This window comes from Puma concolor, chromosome A1 (genome assembly GCF_028749965.1).
Source record: "Puma concolor isolate L17-30 chromosome A1, mPumCon1.1.hap2, whole genome shotgun sequence".
In the NCBI taxonomy this organism is placed as follows: domain Eukaryota; kingdom Metazoa; phylum Chordata; class Mammalia; order Carnivora; family Felidae; genus Puma; species Puma concolor.
Genome location: NC_141667.1, coordinates 107120075 through 107140194, shown reverse-complemented (window position 1 = coordinate 107140194; position 20120 = coordinate 107120075). Strand labels below are relative to the sequence as shown.

The 20120-nt window shown below is 39.1% G+C and overlaps 1 long non-coding RNA gene across 1 annotated transcript; it reads left to right on the top strand.

Annotated features, from left to right (window-relative positions):
* The first annotated feature begins 19099 nt into the window (after window positions 1-19099).
* On the top strand, window positions 19100-19751 carry LOC147584352 (uncharacterized). The gene is made up of 2 exons (XR_015255386.1): window positions 19100-19229; window positions 19352-19751. It is a non-coding gene; the product is annotated as an uncharacterized LOC147584352 (long non-coding RNA).
* The last annotated feature ends 369 nt before the right edge of the window (window positions 19752-20120 follow it).

Genomic DNA, 20120 nt, shown 5'->3' with positions numbered 1-20120 from the left:
GTGGTAGTACTGGGACCACAGTAAGAGCCAGCGTGCTGGCCCCCCCCGGCCCCACGTCTCCATCTGCCCAGACCTCAGTGACAGTTTGCCCCTGGCAACCTCACTGCGCCTCTGCCTTCTCTGTCTTTGACCCCGTGGAGAAGACCTGGACTATGAGCCACTCCACTCTGCTTGGGGGGCATTATGACTCAAGCTCCTCCTTGCATTCCTACCCCAAACCCAGGGTCACCATCAGGGAATGGGGAGCCTCTCAGGCTTTCCTCTGCTTGAGCATGAAGCCATAAAGCAAGTTACAGATGTGGCATGACTGATAACAAAGTTATGAAACCAAAAGAAACTTCTAAAACCATTAGTAACAAAAAACAGATGTCCCTCACTCATACCACAGGAAAGATTGAATTGTCTTCCCCGTCTGTCTGCAGAAAATATAAAATCAGTCAGACTAGGGGGCCAACATATAGGGGGGAAAGTATCATAGAACTGGGTTAGGCAGTTAATTCAGGAATAATAATAACAGCAATAGAACAACATGAATTTGTGATGTTCATGGTATTTAGCAGCTTTTGAAAATTTGAAATTTTATCTACTTTTATATTTGTGAAGTTGCTTTCCTTCTTAATAGAGAACCCAAAATGCATTATTAACTTTAGCTCCCATAAACGGAATCTGCCCCTATAGCACACATGGGTTCCTTGTTTATAAGGTACTTATTTTTTCTGAAGATACAATTCAAATGTCGTCACCTGATATCCCCTTTCCTGCACTATCGCTGAACCTTGTACATGTACCATTCCTGCTATACATGCACATTCATCAAAAATCGTTTATTCTCTCCACTTCTTCAAAACTGGGAGGCTTCTTTGACCCAGGTTTGTGTTCCCTATGCCTAATGCTGTGTCTGTCACATAATTGCTTCATCAACGTTGAATACATGAATCAATGAATGAATAGCTGGATAGACTGGACAGGGAGTGGACATAATCACAAGGAGTTACACGAACATCTGGAATTTGTGTGATAGATGATTACCATTTAATTTTGAAGTGAAGTATGAACATTCTAGATAGTGATGTCAGCATAAACACAAGACTTATCGGGGGCGGGGAGGGTGGCAGGAAGAAGGGATGACAATAAGGATCTTTCTGGGATGCTGGAAATGTTCTGTCTTGAGTATAGTGTTGGCTACCTGAGTCTGTACATGTGCTATCATGTGTTAACATGTGTCAACTGCATATCAAAAGAAAGAAATTTTATGAAATGATAATTTTTAAAATAAAATTTGCTAAGGCCAGACAAAACTGGGTATTTGTGACAGACAATAAGGAAATTAATTTGATTCAAGTAAGTATTAAGCTTTATTATTTACATAATCCAATTTTTAAAATAGAATGAAGCAAATGATTTATATTGGGAAATGGTGGGAGGGAAAACTGAACAGGCACAATGATCGGGCCTTAAGTCAGGACTGATATCTAACTTTGATCCACTATGTAGCAGAAAGACATGCAGGTTAGGAAATCAATCAGAGATCACAATGAGTTTAGATAACAGAGATGCCATTAGCAATACAGTGAGAGTCAGAGAGCAGAGACAGATTGAAGGCAAGAGCTGACAAGAATTTAAAAAGTTTTTGGATGTAGTGAATGGAGAGACAGTCAAAGAAAACTTTAAGCTTTCGGATGTGCAGAGGAGCAATGAGACTGCTCTTGGGAAACATGGTAGGATTGAAATAGAAGGTGGTTTGTGGGAAGAAGAGAAGGAAGCTGGATGGGGCACCTGGGTGATTCAGTAGGTTGAGTGACTCTTGCTGTTGGCTCAGGTCATGATGTCATGATTCATGAGATGGATGGAGCCCTGCTTCGGTCTTTGTGCTGATACCATGGGGCCTGCTTGGGATTCTGTCTCTCCCTCTCTTTCTGTCCCTTTCCCGCTCATTCTCTTTCTCTCTCTCTCTCTCTCAAAATAAATAAATAAATAAACTTAAAATAAAATTTAAAAAAGTAAGTAATTCAAGACAGTTCCTTTCTCACTGGAGTACTTATTATGTGCTGGGCTGTGTGCTCAGCGCCTCACCTGCCTCACGCCTCCTTTAATTCTTCTCAGTAATCCCACGAGGCCCATCCTCTTGTTATCCTCATGTTGGAAATAAGGAAATTGATGCTCAGAGAACTTAAGTAATTTGCCCAAAGTTATAGCTCAAGTTTTTTTATTTTAATTTTTAAATTTACTTCTTTATTTCGAGGTGAGGGGTTGCAGAAAGAGAATCCCAAACAGGCTCTGACCTGTCAGGGCTCCAACTCATGAACCATGAGATTATGACCTGAGCTGAAGTCAGATGCTTAACCAACTGAGCCACCCAGACACCCTTTAAACTCTTTTTTTTTTTTAAATTGAAGTGTAGTTGATGTATGGTATTAGATTAGTTTCAGGTGTATAAGAGAGTGATTCGACATTTAAATATATTATGAAATGATCACCATAGTAAGTGTAGTTACCATCTGTCACCATACAAAGTTATGACAATCATATTGACTATATTCCTTATGCTGTACTTTACATACTTGTGACTTTTATAACTGGAAGTTCGTACCTCTTAATCCCCTTCACTTATTTCATCCATCATCCCACCCACCACCCATTCTAGAAACTACCAGTTTGCTCTCAGTATTTATAAATCTCTCTTTTGTTCTCTTTGCTCATTGTGGTTTTTAGATTCCACGCATAAGTGAAATCATGCAGTATTCATCTTTCTCTGATTTATTTCCCTTAGCATAATATTATCTAGTTCTATCTATGTTGTTGCAAATGACAGAATTTCATTCTTTTTTAATGGCTGAGTAGTATTCTGTGTGTATTTGTTTAGTGATGGACACTTAGGTTGTTTCTGTATTTTGGCTATTATAAACAATGCTATAAGAAACATGAGGGTGCATTATCTTTTCAAACGAGTATTTTTTGTTCTCTTCAGATGAACATCCTAAGTGGAACTGCTGGGTCATATGGCATTTCTACTTAATTTTTTTGAGGACCCTCCACACTGTTTTGCATATTTGCTATACTAATTTACATTTCCACCAACAGTGCACCAGGCTTTTTCTTTTCTTGACATCCTCCCCAACACTTGTTATTTCTTATCTTTTTGATACTAGCCATTCTGACAGGTGTGAGGTGGTATCTCATATTTAGTTTTGAATACATTTTCCTCATATTTAGTGATGGTGAGCATCTTTGCATATGTCTGTTGACTCTATAGGTCTTTGAAAAAGTGTCTTTTTACATCCTCTGGCCATTTGTTCATCAGATTGATTATTGGTGTTGAGTTGTATAAATTGTTCATGTATTCTGGATACTAACCTCTTATTGGATTTATCATTTGCAAATATATTCTCCCATTCAGTAGATGGCCTTTTTGTTTTGTTGATGCTTTTCTTTGCTATGGAAAAGGTTTTCAGTTGGATGTTCCCATTTGTTTATTTTTGCTTTTGTTGCCCTTGCCTGAGGAGACAGATCCAAAAAGAGTTCTTTGAACTCTTGGAGCCTCTGGATGGCTCAGTCAGTTAAGCATACAACTTTGGCTCAGGTCATGATCTCATGGTTTGTGGGTTCCAGCGTCACGTCGGGCTCTGTGCTGACAGCTCAGAGCCTGGAGCCTGCTTTGGATTCTGTGTCTCCCTCTCTCTCTGACCCTCCCCCGTCCATTCTCTGTCTCTCTCTCTCAAAAATAAATAAACATTTTTTTTAAATTAAAACAAAAAGAGTTCTTTAAACTCTTAAAGCTGACTAGTACTTCTTACCTCTCTCCAATAACCTAAAACTACTTTTAGGTCCTATTTGTTTAAAAGTATTATTAAGAAAAAAACGTCTAACGTGGTATACAATGCTTAACAGCATTACTATTACATTACATTACAATTTCAAGTGGCTCTTGTTCACTCTTGTTACTCCATTTTGTACCAACCTTGCTTAGTTTAATGAAGTAGTTTTTATTGTCTTTTATACACACGGTGCATGGTGGAGGCTTTTCGCTGGAACCCAGGTGCTTACAATTTAAATCTTTCTAGAACTGTTTGCATCTCTGTCAAAAGGATCCATTTCCCAGAGTTCTCTGTCGTTGGCTCTTTGGAGATGGAATGCACATTCTGTGCAAAGTATGAATGTGCACTCTTTCTCTCTGGCCCAGGTAGGCTAACCAAAACTATGTCTTGCTTGGCTTCATTTCTCTCGGTATGTGGCTTTCTGCCTTTGCCAAAGCCAAGGATGAGTGAAGCAGTGAGTCACATGAATGATCATTAATGTTTTCTTGACACATTGGAAGGGAACTCACACATGCTTATGTTTCTTTTCTTTTAGCTGATCCTTCTTACATAGAGCAAGAGATCAGGGCAAAAGGATGTGAATCACTTGGAAATGATGAACAGTGGCCTCTGGCCAAGAAAGGGGTATGTCAGGTGTGTGGTTTTTCCAAACCTAAAATATTTGCTTTCAGTGCACTTAGCAGGGTTGTAATTGTAGGGTGTTAAACTCTTAGAAGTGTCATGTCTACCCAGCACTCCACTTGATGATAATAATAAAAAAAATAACAGCTTTATTGATATATAATTTACATACTTACTAAGTGTGTTATCATTATCACTAATTTAGCCAGTAGTTGTCACTTTCCATTCCTTCTTCCTCCAGCCCTGGCAACCACTAATCTACTTTTTGTCTCCATGGTTTTGCTGACTCTAGATATTTCATATAAATGGAATCATATAATATGTGGTTTTTTGTGACTGGCTTCTTTTCCTTAGCATATTGTTTTCATGTTGTAGCATGTATCAGTAGTGCGTTATTGTTTATGACAGAATAACATTCCATTGTATGGCCATACCATCTTTTGTTCATTCATTCATTCATTGATGGACATTGAGTTGTTTCTACTTTTTAGCTATTAAGAATAATGCTTCAATGAATACTCATGTACAGGTTTTTGTGTGGAAATTCTCCTGGATGTAGACCCAAGAGTGGTATTGTTGGGTAATATGGTATCTCTGTTCAGCTGTTTGAGAAACTGGATGTACCATTTTACATTCCTACCAACAGTGTGTGAGGGCTCCAATATCTTTACATCCTTACCAGCCCTCGTTATTATTTGTCTTTTTTATTATGGCCATTCAGTAGTTGTGGAGTAGCACCTCATTATGGTTTTTAATTTTATCATGGTAAAATATACATAACATAAAATATACCGTTCTAACCATTTTTAAGTATACAGTTCAGTGGCATTAAATGCATTCACAATGTCAAGCGACCATCGTCATGGTTCATTTTCAGAACTTTTTCATCATCCCAAACAGAAACTACCCACTAAATAATAACTAATCACTTCCCTCTGTCCCTTCATCATAGTTTTAATTTTTGTTTTCCTAACAGCTAATGTTTTCCTAATGGTTGATCATCCTTTCATATGCTTATTGGCCATTTGTGTATCTTCTTTGGAGATATGTCTGTTCAAATCCTTTACTCATTTGTAAGTTGGGTTATTTGTCTTTTTATTGTCAAGTTATAAGAACTCTCTTATATATTCTGGGTACAAGTCCACAAGATATATGATTTGCAATATTTTCTCTGGGCTGTCTTTTGCTTTCTTGGTGGAGAAACCACAAAAGTTTTAAATTTTGAAGAAGTCTCATTTACCTATTTTTTCTTTTGTTGCTTGTGCTTTTGGTGTGGTAGCACAGAAATCATTGCCTAATCCAAGGTCACAAAAATCTACCCTTACATTTTCTTCTAAGAGTTGTATAGTTTTAATTCTTACATATAGACCTATGATCCTTTTTAGTTAATTTTTGTTTATAGTGTGAAATAGAAATCTGAGTTTATTGTTATATGTGAATATCCAGTTGTCCGGGTACCATTTGTTGAAGGCCATTCTTTCCCTTATTGAATTGTCTGACACCTTTATAAAAAGTTAATTGATTATAAATGGACTTTCACAATGATTCCATTTATCTACATTCCTGTTCTGCCAGGACCACACTGTCTTGATCATTGCAGCTTTGTAGTAAATGCTGAAATTGGGAAATGTGAGTCCTTCATCTTTGTCCTTTTTCAAAATTGATTTGACTCTTCTGGGTTTCTTGCATTTTCACATGAATTTTATCATCAGTTTGTTAATTTCTGCAAAAAAAAAGTCAGTTGGGATTTTGATATGGATTACATTGGATCTATAGATCATTGTATGTAGTATTGCCATCTTAATAATAATATGTCTTTAGATTCATGAAGGTGGGGTATCTTTTCATTTACACAGGTCTTCTTTAGTTTTTTTCAGCATTATTTTATAGTTTTCAGCATAGAAATATTGTACTTCTTTTGTTACACTTATTATGAAATATTTCTTTCTCTTTGATGCTATTATAAATTTCATTGTGATCTTAATTTCATTTTTGGATTGTTCTCTGCTAGTGTAAAGAACTATAGTACCCCACCTGCCCTCTTATCTGAAGTTTCATTTTCTGCAGTCAACAGTACTCCAGAAGCAGGTGTTTCTCCTTCTGACCTATCACCAGAAGGTCAGTAGTAATGTGACATTACATCACAATTAATGTACAATTAATTTTTTGAATACTGATATTGCACCCTGCAACCTTGCTGAGCTTATTTATTCTGACAGCATTTTTGGCAGATTCTTGAGGATTTTTTATGTATAAGATCAAGTCATCTACCAATAGAAACAGGTCTACTTCTTTTCCAGTCAGGCTGCCTTTTATTTCTTTTTCTTAAATAATTTCACTAGCTCAGTGAGTGTTTCAAATCCAATTCAAGAAGATTCAAAAGAATTTAGAATTTCTTTTGCCAGAAGAGGAAAAGATCAGGAAGAGCAAGACGAAGAATATCTAGGAACCTACTGTCTTGCTAATAAATCTATTTGTTGATCTTCCTATTTCCTCATTTACCACTTAAGCCATTTCTTCTCTGACCTCCCCATTTAGGAAGCAAAGTATATTTGAGGCAGGGGACTTTTATCTTTTCTTTTAAAATGTGTGTTATTGGAGGGGTGTCTGGCTGGCTCAGTTGGTTAAGCATCTGACTCTTGATCTCAGCTCAGGTCCTGATCTCAGTGTTGTGAGTTCAAGCCCTGTGTTGGGCTCCATGCCCAGTATAGAGCCTACAAGAAGGTAGGAAGAAAGGAAGTAAGGAAGGAAGGAAGGAAGGAAGGAAGGAAGGAAGGACAGAAAGAAAGAGAGAGAGGAAGGAGAGAGAGAAAGAAAGGGAGAAAGAGAGAAAGAAAGAGAGGGAGGGATGGAGAAAGGGAGGAGGGGAGGCAAGAGGGAGGGAGGGAGGGAGAAAGAAAGAAACACAAAAATGTATGTTTTTGAATATTACCCATATCCTGGTGACCAGCATTTGTTCAGTTCTCTTTTACCCCCTATCTCCTGTTTTAACCTAAACCACCATACCGGATACAAAAGACAAGAAAATGTCAAATTTAAACAGTAGAAACCAATGAACTTGGTTGGGTTGCTTTTCATTTATATGCCTGAACTGGAATCCCCAACCATCAGAATAATGAATATCAGTTTTTCATTTTTGGGTTTCTCACCCTGATTTGGGATATCTCATTTTTTATTTATATTTATTCCCATCTATGTCAACGTTAGGAAATAAACATCCCAACTTGGAGGCTATGTTTACAATTGAGCCTCTTCCACACATACATTATTTAGCCTCCTCATTACCTGGCCAACGTAGAGGATTTAAAGCATCAACATAAATCTGATTTTAATTTTCTCCCAATAAGAGCTGAAAAATATGTCTAATTATAAGGATGCTGTAGAGTACAATGGGAGAATCCTCAATTCTTGCTAATAACCCTGACAAGTCTGAAATACTGTGTTATTTTTGGAATCACTATATTGCACTTTGAGCTAGTTTTCAGGGAAGGAGCTATACAATAAAGGCAAGAATCACCTGCTACAAGGGCAGTCCTGGGTTCTGGTTCTTCTGCACTTAGCTAGCTGCGTAGCCTTGGGTAAGGTAAGTCACTTGAGATCTTCAGGCCTGAAATGAAGGGATTAGACTCAAGAATCCCTGCGAGCTCTGACATCCTGTGAACCTTTGATTCACGTGTGCTGCACGCAAGCCGAGTACCATGTCATTTCAAGAGGTACGTGACTTTCAGAAAGCGGAGTGTGCATGTGGTATGATCACAGCTGGCAGGGCAGCAGAGGCTCTTAAAGGAGGGCACATCTTGGGTTTGATTTTAAGTCTGTACCTACGAGTCTGTACAGTCTTTACCTTCAAAGACCACAGAGGAGGGAGTGACCATATGACAAGATGTGATGAAGTACGTTCTACATGAGAATTGTTTTTTCCAGATAATTATTGTTTTTAATTTTTAACGTTTATTTATTTTTGAGAGGGGGGGGAGGGAGAGAGAGGGAGATAGAGGATTCGAAGCAGGACCAGTGATGACAGTATAGTCTGATGCTGGCCTCAAACTCGCAAACTGTGAGATCATGACCTGAGCCAAAGCTGGACACTTAATCAACTGAACCACTTGGGTGCCCCTTTCCAGATAATTCTTAAGAACACAGTTCATCTAAGCAGAAGGCATTGTAAACTTAAAATTTCCTGAATATTGCTGGCATACAGCCTAGAGATCTTCTCACTGATGTTCCTCAGTCTAATGACCACTCTGAAGTAGGAGCTGATGGGCCAGGTGAGGGTCGCAAGGAAGGGACCATAGCTATGGGCTTAGAACTCCTGCTTACTGTTAGGTAATTGCACATCCCCATTTGCCCAGGACTATCTGTTACCCCAGATAAATTATTATCTGTTACCCCAGATAAATTATTAATAGGGCCCCTTTCCTCTCTAAATTCCCCTGGTTTAGATAATAAATTATATAATCACCATAAGAGGATATTTATTCCTAGGTCCATTTGCTCAAGCGGGTTTTTTAGTAGTAAAATAATTTAAATGTTATTCAATTAAGTTCCTCACTTGCTTCATTTTCTTGCCTTAATAGCCATATTAACTTCCATTTATTCACGCAGCACACACTGAGCCAAGATTTTATGTAGGAAATCTTATCCACAGCATCTCAGTAGAGGGAGAATTATTCACCCTCATTACAAATGAGGAAACTGAGGCTCTGAGAGGAAAAGCAGCAGATCCAGGATTTGAACCAAGGTCTATTGGCATCAGAAGTCTTTTGTCATTGTGCCTCTGTGAGTTCAAACAAAAGAATATTTTTAACTTCAAGAAATGAAAATGGTCTCATTTTATTTATTTATTTACTTACTTTTTTTTAGTACTATAAAATCCATTTATTTAAAAAATTCAAACCAGGGACCTACATGGCTCAGTCAGTTAAACTTCTGACTCTTGATTTCCACTCAGTTCATGGATCTCATAGTCGTGGGATCAAGCTCACACTGTTCCACGCTGAATGTGGAACCTGCTTGAGATTCTCTCTCCCTCTCTTTCTCTCTCTCTCCCTCCCTCCCTCCCTCTGCCCCTACCCTTCTTCCACATGTGCGTGCTCTCTCTCTCTCAAAAAAACCCAAAAAACCCAAGTTAGTTAGATTTATAAGTGAGTTTTGTCACATTTTAAGGAACATATGGTTTCAGTTTTATATAAATTGTCCCACATGATAGTAAGGATGAAAAGCTCTCTAATTTCTGTTATAATCTTGATAACATACCTTCCACAACGTGGCTGTTTTTCTACCTCTAGAGGTGCAGTTTGTTCTCTCAGTTCTCATATCAGTTTCTTGGGGGTTCAGAATGATTTGATATTTATCTAGCTGTTCGAGGGACAAGGCAAGCCTCAGATCTCCCTACTCCTCTGCCATCTTAGCTCCTTCTCCTTCACTTGCAATTTTAGATTCAGAATGGTGATAATAAAATGAATGTAGCACTGCTAGGAATTTACCCAAGGGATACAGGAGTGCTGATGCATAGGGGCACTTGTACCCCAATGTTTATAGCAGCACTTTCAACAATAGCCAAATTGTGGAAAGAGAGTAAATGTTCATGAACTGATGAATGGATGAAGAAGTTGTGGTTTATATATACAATGGAATACTATTTGGCAATGACGAAGAATGAAATATGGCCTTTTGTAGCAACATGGATGGAACTGGAGAGTGTTATGCTAAGTGAAATAAGTCATACAAAGAAAGACAGATACCATATGTTTTCACTCTTATGTGGATCCTGAGAAACTTAACAGAAGACCAAGGGGGCGGGCAGGGGGGGAAAAAGTTATAGAGAGGGAAGGAGGCAAACCATAAGAGACTCTTAAAAACTGAGAATAAACTGAGGGTTGATGGGGGGTGAGGGAGAGGGGAAAGTGGGTGATGGGCACTGAGGAGGGCACCTGTTGGGATGAGCACTGGATGTTGTGTGGAAACCAATTTGACAATAAATTTCATATTAAAAAAAAAAAGAATGAAGCACTTCAAATCCTGGCAACAACACTCATTGTGTATTCTCTCTGTTCCTCAGTCTCCCCTTCAGGAAAATGGGGCTGTTAATAGTTCCTACCCCATACAGGTATTGTCAGGATTAAGAGCTAATACATGTAAAGTGCTTAGAACAATGCCTGGCACTGTGAAATCTCTCAATACAAGTTAGTGATTCCATCACCATCACCATCATTATCACCATCATCATTGATAATTGAATGTCTTCGCTATTACAATTTCATTAAGTACAAAATATGTAAGAATTTTATGTTTTTACTGTGTAAACATATGTTTTCCCTCTCCTTATGAACTGATTTATCCTTCTTTGAAAAACTAAAGGGGTCTGTGAAAGTTATAGTCTTCCGATGAAGAATTGGTAGTTAATTATTGACTTGATTCAGCATCATAACGACTGAAAAACCTGAAAAGTCATTGAGAATCATGTAGAAAAAGATTTTCAAGTTGTTCTACTTTTTAAGTAGTCTCTCTGCTCAACATGGGACTTAACTCATGACCCAGAGATCAAGAGTCGCAGGCACTATTGACTTGAGCCAGCAAGGCGCCCTGAAAAAATTTTAAAGTTAAAAATAACTTTTTTCTTATTACCCAGATGAATAACATGTTCATTGTTATATAGATTCTTTGTGTGTATTTTTTTCATATGTAGGTATACATATACGTATCAATGGAAATGAGATTAAACCAAAATAGTTTTGCAGTCTTTTCCCACTTTGCAGGGTATTTTTAACCACTTTCTGTTTCAATAGTACTCATTCCATTTCCAACTATTTTTGGCAGCAGAACTAATTTTCCAAAAGAAACTGATAAAACTGAAGCTTTTGATGTTGAAGCAGCAATGTGAGACCCAGGGCCCCACCTACTTAGGCTCCCATTGGCTTTTATCCTTTCCCACCCTTTACCCAATCACCCCTGAGGCACCACCAAGGAATCCTGAGGCTGTGCCATAATATATTTAACCAGTATCTCTTCGTTTAGATTATTTCCAACTTTTTCCTGTTATAAAACACACTGCAGTGAACATCTTTGTAGCTCATCTTGGCACATATGCTTATTTATATATGTATTTTCTTCGGGCATTTTTTAGAAGCAGAAATTCTGGGTCAAAGGATATATGTATTTTAAATCAAATTTTTAATCACTATTGCACAAACTGTCTTTTAGAAAGTCTGTACAAATTAACAGGCTAACCATGGGTATTTTCATAAAAAGGAAAATCCTGGCCAATGTATTGATTAATGGCAAAATCAGAAAATTTACAACCCATGCCAGGTATCTTTAAATTAGTACAGGAAATTAGTACAGGAAGGAAGAAACCTCCCACTCCCAAAAGGATTTCGTTCTTAAATGCTTACAGAGAACTTAAAAGCAAAGGCCCTACCCTTATTTTATAGTGAAAATAAAAAATGGGGAAAATTTTGCTCATTCCTATGAACTGGGCTTAGGACAGTTTTAACACAGCAAACACTCTTAAAGTAGGAATCCAAAAGAGCCAAGTAGCCTGAACATCGCTGGCATTTCTATGGACATTGCTGGTAAGACCAGATACATCCTGACCATATCATGTAACTTCACCCAGCTTGATGATCATACATGATGCTTACTGGGTCCTGAGCCCAGGAAGTGGTCTCACTTCAATGTAAGGGAGAGTCCTTGAAAAAGCCATCTAGGACTCCTTCCATAAATTCACTTTTGGCTACCTGAAGGTGCTGTCTTGCTTCTAGTCATCTGCCACATCATCAGCCCTTTAACCCTGAAATGCTATGGTGTTGGTGAAGTCACACTGGATGGGGACAGCAGCCTTGGGTGGTGTAGCCTTAAAGCATCATCTCATTCAAGTTGGCTAAAATTTTGGCTTCGGGCACCTGGATGGCTTCGCCATTTAAGCATACTACTCTTGGTTTTGGCTCAGGTCATGATCCCAGGGTTGTGGGATTGAGCCCTGTTTGGGGTCCTGTGCTGGGTGTGGAGACTGCTTAAGATTCTGACTCTCTCTATCTTTACACCTCTCCCCTGCTCTTTCTCTCAAAAAAAAAAAAAAAAAAAAAAAAAAAGAAGAGATTGGAGATTGGCTTAATTTCTCCAGGAGATTCTTAAGTTTGTTTGTTTGTTTGTTTGCATTGACTATCTTTAAAAACCAGTGAAGTCTCTTATAGATCTCTCTGCAGAGAGAAACTAACTTGTTGAAAAAGTTTGTATGGGGTACCTTGGGTACATAGCAGTGCTATACTTTTATTTGATTCCTCTTGTTACAGTAGGTTACTAAGAGTCCTTGTATTAGCATTGTGCAAAAATTTGGAAAGTATTTTTAATTAAACCAAGTGAAAGTCTTGCCATAGATAATTTCCTAGGTATAAATGATCCTTTGGTTTCTCTTATGTCATTGCTGTAAAAGACTCCCACCTCCAGGCCCCATACTACGCCTGGTCGGGGGCACTAAACTAACTGCCTTTCTGAAGACTCAAGGAACAGCACATCAACTTGACTCTGCTCTCCTAGAGTGTCAGCACTGGCTGCACACTGGCGTCTCTTGGAGAACTTTACATACAGATACCTGGATCCAGTCCCAGGTCTTCTGACATAGTTGGCCTGGGATAGAGCTGGGCATGGGATTATTTTAGGGGCTCCCTAGATAATTCTCATGTGCAGCCAGCATTGAGAATCCAGACTTCTCTGATTTCATAGGTTTGTCTAAGAGTTGGATTGAATGTAAGTCAGTTGGAGGAAGCTGGGAAAAAGAAAAAGAAAGAGATTGGAGGAGAAATAATTTCTCTATTTTAAGAATATCTGTTTTGCTCTCCTAAAATAAATACTGGGGCAAGATCAGGGTTCTTTGTCATCATCAACTTAACTCCCCTGGAGGGAGGTTGAACATCAGGGCAAAGACATGGGCAGTGTGGGAGGAGGTCATTTGAAATTAGTTATCAGTTTAACCTAAGTAACGCCTTCTTACGGCATCATTGCTATATGGCCAGAGTGGGTAGAACTTGGAAATCATTCCAAGCTAAATTCTTGGTAATTCAGAAGAAGGCCTTTATCCTCTGAATCAAGCGCTTAATGATTTAATTTGTCTTGGATCTCATTGTGGAGCTCATTACTAAATCCATCAGGACCCAGAGGGTGTCAGAATGATTTAGCAGTCTTATAAATTTCTCTATATTCTCTGGTAATTCTCATCGTATGTTAAATGCTGCAGAATGGCAGGAAGATATAACTTATCAAAATGACTGGGGATGACTTTGAAAACATCTTTTTTTTTTTTTTTTCCCTAGAGGAGAAAAGAGCTGTGGAAAAAAAATCTTTTAAATCCCCAAATTAATATTTAACTAAGTTAGCAGTGAACCTGTTCTCATTCAATCCCTTGATTGCTTTGTTAGAAGTAATTGCTTATCTCAGTTTGAGAAGCTTGGTTGAAGGAGGTTACCCCCTTTCATGTCTTATTCATATAAACTTTTTTGTTAAGTATTTTAAATGCACTTTAGCTCTTAAAATTTTGTGAATTAGATAGGAACCTACCGAAGGGAAGAGGTATGCTTTTTTTTTTTTTACATCAATACATTACTCCTATTAAAAATAACATTCCCACTAATGTCAAATGGTCTTTTGGTACCTAATGATCTTGACAAGAACAAATACAACTGCGCAGACTTGGAATTGGGAGAGAATATGGTCATTTATCTGTGGTGCTGTGGGAGAGGCATTTTCCTTTTCAATTTTCTCCCTCCATTTTCTTATTACAATTACTGTTTGGGTTCATTATGACAACTTCCATCATTATGACTTTCCCAGCTCACAAGCTGGAGAAAGATTAATGGTAGAAGAAAATACAGTCTTTGGCAATAGAGCTACAGCTAGCTGTTAATATAACAGAAGTACATGAAATCCATTTATAAGATTTATGCTTGTGATGGAGAAAGTGGTATAAGGTCTACCTTATGTTAAGATATAGAACCAGAACTATTGACAGAAAGCATGTACATTTCATGCATTCATTCACTCATTCATTCAACAGATCTTCAGCATCAGTTATCTGTGCATGTCACACGCTAAGATAGAAACAAACCCTAATAAGTTCCAGTCTGAAAGGGATGTGAGGTGAGGAGGATGCACAGGGTCAGGGGGAGGCAGGGAGAAAAGGTTTTGCCCCTTACATGGTTTTGCCCATTCTGAAGGTTAGAATTTTGATTCTTATTATCTGGCAGGAATCCTTGGATCTAGGTCTATATTAATAGACCTAGATGTTGTTTAACACAAAGCTTAGTTGAGAATAACTCAATCTATAAATGAGACTGCATACTAATTCATCCTATAGTACACAAGGAATAAAGGCCCTACGGTGAGTCCAATAGGAGTCTCTAATTCCTCCTCACCAAAGAAATTGGTAATCCTTTTATAATTTTTGTGACAGAAGAGTTCTGGTCCAGACTGGGCTATTTTCTTCTAATGTAGATGTGTATCTATGTGGTATGTTTTTGTGACGAGTTTGAAGGTGCTGCAGGTCTCTTACTAGTAGCCCCAGAGAGTTATTAGATGTTGTTTCTTCACCTCGGGAGGGAGTGCTCTGGGCCTTGTTTACAAGAGCTCTCCACATGTTCCCTCTGTGGGATTTTCTTTCTCAGCCCCATGGTTTTGGGTGGGGCATTTAAAAACAGCTTTGAAGCAGAAGAGTCATATCCTACTTTTAGGTCTCACTGTAAATGCCTATGTCATTGCTCAGCGATGGGGAGTTGGGGACAACTGTTGTGCAACGGCATTTAACACCTTCCCCGGTGGAAATACTTTGGGAGTAAGCTCAGAGATGTTGCCCTTAAATCACTTCTTGCTCAGTCTCATGTAGGTTATAGTCATTTCCAGCTGGGCCCTGGAAATGCAACAATAAACAGCGGTATCCCTGTCCCCAAGGATCTCACAGTCCAGTGAGGAAATCAGACAATTGTATAAGTGTGTGATCAGTGCTGTGATAGAGGTATGCAGGTGGTGGTGGGCTACTGTGGGATCACAGAGAAAGGTTACTTAATCCTGAAAAGCTAAAAACATTAAAAATTATGTTAAATAGCACAATTGTAAGAAAGTTGATCATTCCAAAATGATCTTTCTCCAAGATTTTATAGTTCTAGTTTAAAATATAAAACTGGTCAATCTTGTACTATGTTTGTTGAGGTCATATCTTGTTATCATTCAATTTCATTAACTCTTAAATGTGAGGTGTATTAGGAGGTAGTCAGGAATGATTTCCTACAAGAATCCTATTAAGGCAGGGGCTTAAGGAAAAAATGACAGTAAACCAGAAAAAAAAACAAGAAGTGGACAGGAAATGTTCTCTGCAAAGGAAACAGTGCTCACAAAGGCCAGGAGAGAAGAGGTGATGGGTCAGCAAAGTTGGGTCAGTGCTTCCCATGTGGCATTGGGGAAGGTAGCTTAGGGCAGAAAAAGAATGAGACTGGAAAGGGGAGCAGTGTGTGATTATGGAGAGCCTTAAGTGCTGAGTAAGGGGTTCAGAGTTTATTTTGAAGACAATGAAGGAGTGGGGGATAATAAAAGCCTTTGAACAGGAATAGGACAAGATCAGAGTTGTATGTTAAATAAAACATTCTCGCAATACCCTGGAGGAGAACTTGAAGGGACAAGGTTGGAGGCAGGAAGACCGAGGGCAGGCTGATGCTATAAACCAGGGAAGGGAAGCTGGTGGCCTAAGCTTAGGCAAGGAGAGTGGTGGAGAGAAAGAACTGAGAAAGTAGGCAGATTGTTACTTGAACTAGATTTGGTGACTGGTGAATAAAGGGATGAGGGAGAGGGCAACATCCTCCTCAGGCATGGCCATCAGCCTATGGTTCCTGAATGTGACAAGAGGAACAGTAAGCATCCACTAGAAGGAAATCAACTATAACAAGCCAAATAAACAGATGCTCCCACCCTTTATCACGAATACCACAATTTTAATACTTCTACGTTATCCATTGTCTTTTAAAATTTTATTTGGGGGTGCCTGGGTGGCTCAGTTGGTTAAGCATCTGACTCTTGATATTGGTTCAGCCTGTGAGCTCACTGTCATGAGACTGAGCCCTGTGTCAGACACTGCTGAGTGTGGAGCCTGCTTGAAGTTCTCTCTCCCTCTCTCTCTCTCTCTCTCTCTGCCCCTCCCCCCCTCAGGCTCTCTCTCCCTCTCTCTCTTTTTCTCTCAAAATAAATCAACTTTAAAAGTTTGTTAATTGTTTTGCACAAGTGACATAGTCGCATGGTTCAGAAATTAAAAAGCCTCAACAAGGTATACGTTGAAAAGCCTCCTTCCCTCCCTCCCTCCCATTTACTTGTTTCTTATGTGATCTCTCCAGGTACTTTATGCAGATGCCGGGAAGTGCAAGCATGTATCATTCCTTTTTTTCACAAAAGCCAGCAGCATACTTTACACTGTGATCTGTACCTCGGTCTTTTGTTTTGCTTTGTTTTGCTTTGTTTGGTTTTGTTTTTTAACTGAATAGTATATCCTACATAACTTTCCATATCAATGTAAATGGAGAACAACTTTCTTATTTTTCTGTTTATAGGTGTATAGTATTCATAGATATATAGTTGTTTATTAGGCCAGTTCCCTGCTGTGGACACTTGGATTGTTTTCTTGCTATTATGAAAAATGCTTCAGTAAGTATGCATTCATCATTCTGTACTTGGGTGTATGTATCTGTTGAAATGGGCTTGACATATCACAGAGAAAAAGCATTTATAAATTTGTTAATAGAACTAAATTTTTATTTTATTTTATTTAAAGGGAAACTGAAAAAAATTTTAATGTTTATTTATCTTTGAGAGAGAGAGAGAGAGAGAGAGAGAGAGAGAGAGAGAGAGAGAGATGTCAGTGGGGGAGGGGAACAGAGAGGATGAGACAGAGAATCCATAACAGGCCCCAGTCTCTGAGCTGTCAGTCCAGAGCCCGACACAGGGATCAAACTCATGAACCGTGAGATCATGACCCAAGCCAGAATCGGACACCTAACTGAGTGAGCCACCCAGGCGCCCTAAAAACACTATATTTTAAAAGTTGATCACTCCAACACAGTCCGGAAACTTTCTTCAAGATATTTTGTATTCGTGTATTAAAATATAAACTTATAAATCACACACTATGTTTGGAGTGGTATCATACTGTTACTGCTCAATTTATTAACACCAAGTGTTAATACTGCTCCACTTAAAAAAATTTTTTTTAATGTTTTTATTTATTTTTGAGACAGAGAGAGAGTATGAGCAGGGGAGGGGCAGAGAGAGAGGGAGACATAGAATCCGAAGCAGGCTCCAGGCTCTGAGCTGTCAGCACAGAGCCCGATGTAGGGCTCGAACCCATGGACCATGAGATCGTGACCTGGGCCGAAGTCAGATGCTTAACCGACTGAGCCACCCAGGTGCCCAATACTGCTCCACTTTATTAACACAAAGTGGCACATGTGTTATAGCAAGTTGATAACATGTGAAAGTAATTTGGGATATCCAGTGCTTCACGGAACATGGACTTGGAGTCCCTGATAGCCTATTTTTTGGTACTAATAAATGGTAGCTTTAAGTCACCATTTTAGGTTTTTTTCCTCACATTCCTTAAAACACCCAACTTTTGAAGAGATAACAGTTCCTTGATGTTTGCAAGTTGTGGGCATGTAAGAGGAGATACATTCATTATATGTTCAATATCTCAAGACAGCCTATGCTAGTATTTTTTAAACCAGGAGCTGATCAAAACAAACAGAAACAAATATAAAAAAATATTTCCTTGGATCTGGGCTGTTTTTATAGATACAAATGAGTTTTAGATAAATGTGTCTGATTTTACATATTTTTGATAGATCTTCTGTGGAGACAAGATTGCTTTTCCATTCAAATCTCTGCTGTGTGGAACCCACCTCTAGCTTAGATCTCAGAATGCAATTCCCATGAGGCATATACGTCCCCAAAAGTATATCTGTTCTTTCTACCAGTTGGCATGGGTTTGGGATATTGATATCCTATGAAACAGTGACAGTCTGTCTGCCAGCTGAAGCCACACAACCCTTGCTTTCTGGCCATATCCAAGTCAAGGAACCTTGCCTATCTTAACTCTAAGTCTGGAATTTGAGCCTGTTGAGTCTGTGGTAGTTTCATTTGCTTTTGATATTTAGTCAGTAGGAAAACTGAGAGGATATTGAATGTCCCTTGGTCTTACTTAGAAGCATAGATACTACTTGGATTATGAATATTCTCAAGACTTTAACAACAGAAGGAAAATGCTGTGGCAAAAAGTGAGGGTTGTCTTTGGTCTTCCTCCATATTGTCTTGCTTATTGTTAACATAAATCCGCTGCATCCCTGCAGATCTACTCAACGTGGTGTCTATTGACCATCATTGGGTGCCAACTCGTCTTCCCCACCCCTCTTATTCCAGAAGTTCATACATGTTTTCTCTCGCTATTAAACTGTCCCCTAACTCCCTTGCTCTCCCTGCCATTTTTCTGCTATTGTGTTCTCTCCACAAGACAATGACTCTGCTCTATCTTAGCAATTCATAAACCTTATTATGCTTCAGAATCACTGGGAGTGCTTGTTAAATCTCAGTCAGGGTTTATAAATCTGCATCTTAATCAGCAGGCTCCACCTGGCTCCCCAGGTGATCCCGACTTGATGAGGAGACCACACTTAAAGCAGCCCTTCACTCTACTGCAGGAGAACAACACTGCTCTTCTGTTAAGGAGACCTGGGTTTAGGTCTACCCCTGCCAGTTCTATGGCTTTGGGTAAGTCACACCAATTCCCCGTGCTTCTGCTTCCTCCTCTGTAGCATGGAGATCAAGGAGAGAAATTGCACTGGAGTTCTTCAACTCCTTTGCCCCATTGACTTTCCTTCTCACCTGCTTAGAAAACCCCAACTTGGAGTGGCCTTATCATCTACCTTTGCTTCTGGGCACCCTGGCTATTGAATGAAACTTGAGAAAATCACAGATCTAGGCTGACTGGTGCTGCTCACCTGAGCTCGCCACACCGTGCAAACACCACAGTACTCCAGCCACTCTCTTGTTCTGCACAAGGACTGTTCCAAATGTACCTTTCTCTCTTCAAACTTCAGAGTGAGGAAGGGGTTATGAGCTAAGGAATGCCAGAGGCCTCCAGAAGCTAAGAAAGGCAAGGAAACAGATTCTCCCCTACAACCTCCTGAAGGAAACAGTCCTGCAAACTTGTTGGGTTATGCTTAGTGAAACTGATTTTGGACATTTGGCCTCTGCACCTACAAGAGAATAAATCTGTTTTGCTTAAAGTCATTAAGTTTGTGGCAATTCATTATAGGAGCAACAGGAAACAGATGCCACAAAGTGAGATCACTTAGGGAGCATTTGTGAAGAAGTCTCTTGAAAGCTGTTGCCTCTGTGTGGTTTTGTCTTCTATGGATCTACAGACAAGGCGCTGGTGCTGCATCTGAGACCACCACTGGGTTGTCCTCAAGACTGGAAACAGGAAGTGCTGGATGTTGAGAGAAGAGCTGGAACCCACTAGACAATGTGTCCTTTGCTATATCTGACCAGAAACACTTTCAGAAAGCAATGGCAGCTTTGTCACTTTTGCCTTCTGAATCTCATAGAAGTTCTTGTTTTGGCCAGCTACAACCCAGATAGGGAACAGAAATCATAGTT